At 44.8% G+C, this 5,727-nt stretch overlaps 1 non-coding gene across 1 annotated transcript; it reads left to right on the plus strand.

Annotated features, from left to right (window-relative positions):
• The first annotated feature begins 4,622 nt into the window (after window positions 1–4,622).
• Window positions 4,623–4,760, plus strand: LOC114809334. Its single transcript, XR_003757121.1, has one exon. It is a non-coding gene; the product is annotated as a small nucleolar RNA SNORA7 (small nucleolar RNA).
• The last annotated feature ends 967 nt before the right edge of the window (window positions 4,761–5,727 follow it).

Genomic DNA, 5,727 nt, shown 5'->3' on the forward strand with positions numbered 1-5,727 from the left:
AAGTTGAACAGTCAAATTGGAAAATGTGAAAACAAGTGAAATGGAAAGTTGGCAGCTATTTTAAGTATCAGCATGATCTAGTGGAAAAGAGCACTGGGCAGAGACTGAGGAGAAAGGAAAACTGGACCGTCATCCTAAATCTGCCATGGGCTAGTTGACTCTGAGCAAATCCATCTTTGCCCCTTAGTTTTTTCATCTGTAAAATGGGAATGGCACTTCACTCATTCATTCGATCATATTTATTGAGTGCTTGCTGTGTGCAGAGCACTGAGTAAGCACTTGGGAAGTACAATTCAGCACTTGATTCCTTCTTCCTGAAGATGTCCTGAGGATAAAGCGAGATATAAATGTAAGAACGCTTTGAACCCTCTGGAGGCTGGAATTCATGAGAAATGATTTTTCTTCCTTTCAGCTTGCGCTGGAACCTAACCAAGTCACATAATTAACTTTGCGTATCCTTAAATAGAAAGCGGGGAGGTGCCAGAATGTGACCCTGTAGTCTCTCACAAGGTATCAAGCCAATGAGATCTTCATCATTCCACACAAAAGGGTGCAAGATAGATAAAATACAAAGTTCTTTGCCCTCCTTGGGAGAATATCTTTCTATAAATAGGAGATGGAGGAAATAGTAGTACAGGGTTCTTCCAACACTTTGACCTCCTCCAAAAAACACCACTTCTAAAAACTGGAGGAGCAGTGTGGGCTAGTGGAAAGAGCAGGGGCCTGGGAGTCAGAGGACCTGGACTCTCAGCCCCACCATTTACCTACTGTGTCACCTTAGGCAAGTCACTTAACTTCACTATGCCTCAGTTCCCTCCTCTGCAAAATTGGGGATTTAGTACCAGTTCTCTCCCTGACTTAGACTGTGGGCCCCATGTGGGCTTGATTATCTCGTATCCACCCCTGTGTTTAGTGCAGTGCTTGGCACATAGTATGTGTTTAACAGATACAACAATTATGATTATCATTATTATTGTCATTATTATTTTTACTAAAAATCTAAGATCACTGTATTATAGAGAAGAAGTGTGGTTCAGTGGAAAGACCCCGGGCTCAGGAGTCAGAGGTCATGGGTTCTAATCCCAGCTCCGCCACTTGTCAGCTGTGTGACTTTGGGCAAGTCATTTCATTTCTCTGTGCCTCGGTTACCTCAACTGTAAAATGGGGATTAATACAATAATAATGTTGGCATTTGTTAAGCGCTTACTACGTGCAGAGCACTGTTCTAAGCGCTGGGGTAGATACAGGGTGATCAGGTTGTCCCACATGGGGCTCACAGTTTTAATCCCCATTTTACAGATGAGGGAACTGAGGCCCAGAGAAGTGAAGTGACTTGCCCACAGTCACACAGCTGACAAGGGGCAGATCTGAGATTTGAACCCATGACCTCTGACTTCCAAGCCCGGGCTCTTTCCACTGAGCCACGCTGATTAAGACTGTGAGCCCCATGTGGGACAACCTGATTACCTTGTACCCCCGCCCAGCGCTTAGGACAGTACTTCGCACACAGTAAGCACTTCACAAATGCCATCCTTATTGTTATTATTATATGGCCCTTTTTAAACTTTCCAACAATTTTACAAAGAAAAGGTGAATCCAGCCCTTGGACATATATGTACAAGTTAAAAATTTCTTTAGACTTGTGTTTGCTGAGAACATTCCCTGTCTTGTCCAGACTTGCAAGCCAAGTAGGTTTTAGATGTACTTTAATAGAGTGGGAAAATGTTGTCTAAACCTCTGGCCAAATATTTTAGGAGCTATGTTGCTCTCCACCAGACCCTTTTCTCATCATAACTAGCTATGTTTATTTGAAGCTGGCCATATATGAGTGATATTAACTAGCCTCTTTCCACCAGCAAGGATTTAAAATCAATCCTGTAACTCTAAACTCTTATAGTGTGGATGCTCTCCTGAATTCTTGTGAATATACTACATTAATATTGGAGAAAAATAAGGTATATTAAAAAGTACAGCAGAGGACTTCTACAATTAGAACAGGAATTGCTAATCAAACACAAAAATGCAATGTAAACAGTGGAAGAGTCAGAATGCTGGGAAATTGCAGAACTTTGGGAGAATAATTAATAATCTTTCTCATGAGGCTGTAGTTTAGTATAAGCACTTTTTTTTTGTTGTTCTAATTAATCTTCAATGATCTTGCCAATATCCACAAGAAAGGGGCCTTATATTTCATTGGTAGGATTCTTAAATATGTTAAAGCAAAGCAGAAGTTAAAACAGAAAGTACCAAGATTTTTCCGTGATCATTTTTGAGCTTAACTTTAGTTGATTAACATCTTAGAACTTTACTAGCCCCGAAGTAGTTTAAAAAAGATTTCCAAAATATGGTTACGGGAACAGTGAAACAGTATATTTCACTGGCAAACAGCTATAAGGATTTGAACCTTTAATCAAGAATTGCTAAATGCTTCAGTTTATAAATTGTTTATGAGTTAACCAAGACTTTCCACACAAATCTGTTCTACTTTAATAATAGCTCTGCAAGTTTTCTAAACAGGACCCTCCTAGACAGTACAATCTTCTACTGTTCATATCTGGCTGCCTTTAAGTTCGGGTTAAAATATGTTTCACGTATAGGGAAGCTTAAAAGCTTTTGGCAAGAAACAATTCAATGATGCCGTGTTTAAGTTTGAGAGGGAGCCTGGAAATGTGTTCTAAAAAGCCTTCTATCTTCCCCTTCACTTTTCTCTTCAACTCTTCCCCATTTCTTGCTGCAGCCAGCATAACATCTAACTACTTCCAGGAGGGCAGACAAGCACGGAGCTTGATTCTGAGCCAATTCCTCTCCAAGACGGCGCTGAGAATACCACATTCATGAGGCTCTCGCTCTTTTTCTGGCCCTGGAACAAGAATCCCGAATCGGCTTCCAGGGTTATTCTGGAGAGTTCACTGGGCTGTTTCAGTCCCACCGTCAGGCCGGACTCATTAATCACCACTAACAGTTTAGGAAAAGAGCCTGTTCGGCCAGTGGTTTTCCACCTGGGACAGTGTACGTCTCCAGCCCTGCTGAGGGTGAACGTGCGGCAGACGGTGCTCAGGTAGAGAGCACCTGCTAGAATTTTTATTTTTTATTGTGGTATTTGTTAAGCGTTTACTATGTGCCAGGCCCTGAGAAGCAGCGTGGCTCAGTGGAAAGAACCCGGGCTTGGGAGTCAGAGGTCGTGGGTTCTGATTCCGGCTCCCCCGCTTGCCAGCTGTGTGACTTTGGGCAAGTCGCTTCACTTCTCTGGGCCTCAGTTCCCTCATCTGTAAAATGGGGATTAAAACTGTGAGCCCCACTAGGGACAACCTGGTCACCTTGTGTCGTCCCCCCCAGTCCTTAGAGCGGTGCTGTGCGCTTAGTAAGCGCTTAGAGTCGCAGCGTGGCTCAGTGGAACGAGCACGGGTTTGGGAGTCAGAGGTCACGGGTTCGAGTCCCGCCTCCGCCACTTGTCAGCTGGGTGACTGGGGGCAAGTCACAACTTCTCTGAGCCTCAGTTCCCTCATCTGTAAAATGGGGATTAAGACTGTGAGCCTCACCTGGGACAACCTGATGACCCTGTATCTACCCCAGCGCTTAGAACAGTGCTCTGCACACAGTTAGCACTTAACAAATCCAAATACCAACATTATTATTAACAATTACCACCATTATTATTATTACTAAGCCCTGGAGGCACTGTGCTGTTTCCACCCCTTATCTCAGTTGTAAAGTTGGACTGCTAGTTTGCCCTGGGAAAAGGCTCAATCCAGGCCTGACTCTCCTCACAGCCGACAGTGAGCTATTTAACCAGAAAATTTGGTTGTGGCCAAAATGGGCACCCAGAGGAAAGAGAGCACACAAAGAAACACTATCCTCTGTTGATAAAATGTTCCCAAGGCATAGTTAGACAGGTTAATCATTCACAGCCCACCCTCAATTACTCAGGGTTGATTATTGAATTTGTCAATTATTCAAGCTCTGCTTCTTCTCCTCCTCTTTCGTCCTTCTTCTGCTTGGCAACTATTTGCTCCTTTCCCTTCTCAAGAGTACCCTCTGGAGGGATGGCTGGATCAGGGAGGAGAGAAGGCCGAAGCCGATTGCTCCCTGTCAACACTTGGAGTAAAAGGAAGGAGGCAAAGACCACGGAAAGAGAGCCGGTTGGGGAGTCAGAGGACTTGGGCTCTCATCACGGCTCCACCCCTTGCCTGCTGTGTGACCCTGGGCAAGTGACTCGACTTCTCTGTGCCTCAGCTGCGTCATCCGTAAAACGGGGATTAAGACGTGAGTCCCATCTGGGACATAGTCCGTGTCCAAACTGATTGGCTTGTATCTACACCAGCATACAGTACAGAAGACGGGTGCTTCTCACCTAGAGAAGCAGTGTGGCTCACTGGAATGAGCACGGGCTTGGGAGTCAGAGGTCATGAGTTCGAATCCCGGCTCTGCCGCTTGTCAGCTGCGTGACTGTGGGCGAGTCACTTCATTTCTCTGTGCCTCAGTTCCCTCAGCTGGAAAATGGGGATTAACTGCGAGCCTCACGTGGGACAACCTGATTACCCTGTATCTCCCCCAGCGCTTAGAACGGTGCTCTGCACATAGTAAGCGCTTAACAAGTACCAACATTAGTAGTATTATCAATTCCCCTCTCGAGTTGGAAACTGGGGAGTTTCCAGTACTCCACCAGTCTCAACTATGGGAGGGAGAGTCAAGCGGAGGCCTACCCATTCCATTCCTAGCTTGGCCAGTGACTAGCAAGTGGAAGGCCATCTGCTACAAGTCAAGACTCCCCCGTGCTGGGCAGAAGCAGCATGGAAGAGAGTCAAGGGCAGAGACTCGAATGTACTGCACGGAAAGCGGCGACGGTAAACAACCTCCGGATTTTTACCCAGAAAACTCTCTGGATCCACTACTGCAACGACTGCAGATGGAGTCGGGGTGATCCGGGAGAGACGTGTCTATGGCGTCGCTACGGGTTGGCGACGACTCGCCCTCATAAGACAAGACCGCAGGATTGACGGGCAAATTCATCAAGCATTCCATACTTTTATTTATTTGCACTGATGTCTGTCTCCCCAATTCTAGACTGTGAGCTCATTGTGGGCAGGGACTGTCACTGTTTATTGTTGTATTACACTTTCCCAAGTGCTTAGTACAGTGCTCTGCACACAGTAAGCTCTCAAGAAATATGACTGAATGCATGAATGAATTCATAACTTAGTACATACAGTGCCTGGCTCTTAGTAAGTGCTTAACAAATACCATAAAAGAATAGCTTACTGATTATCCATGGATTTCACTTTTCCATGCCATCATTTACCCCACTTATAATTAAACTTGGTCTGTCAATCCTCTTATCAGCACCGCAAACACTAAACCTGCAGGAGTTAAAATGAATCTATAGTAAAAAGTGAACCACAAATCCAGAAGAATAGAATACTTCTTTCACCCTGGAATGATTTTAAAAGAGAGGGGCCGGAGAAAAAAAATTCTTGCTGATGAAAGTTTCACAAGAATATTTATCTATGTGTGGGTAGACTGAAAATTGCAAGTAGAGTATACATATTGGGTGTATATTAATAATGATGATGGCACTTACTGAATGCTTCCTAGGGTCAAAGTGCTGAACGAGGTCCAAGATCATCACGACGGGCAGTCCATCAGCTTGCCCCCGCCTACCTCACCTGGCTGATCTGTTACCACAACCCAGCCCATATACTTGGCATTTCTAACACCGGTACCTACTCC

The sequence above is a fragment of the Ornithorhynchus anatinus genome, chromosome 2 (assembly GCF_004115215.2).
Source record: "Ornithorhynchus anatinus isolate Pmale09 chromosome 2, mOrnAna1.pri.v4, whole genome shotgun sequence".
NCBI lineage: Eukaryota > Metazoa > Chordata > Mammalia > Monotremata > Ornithorhynchidae > Ornithorhynchus > Ornithorhynchus anatinus.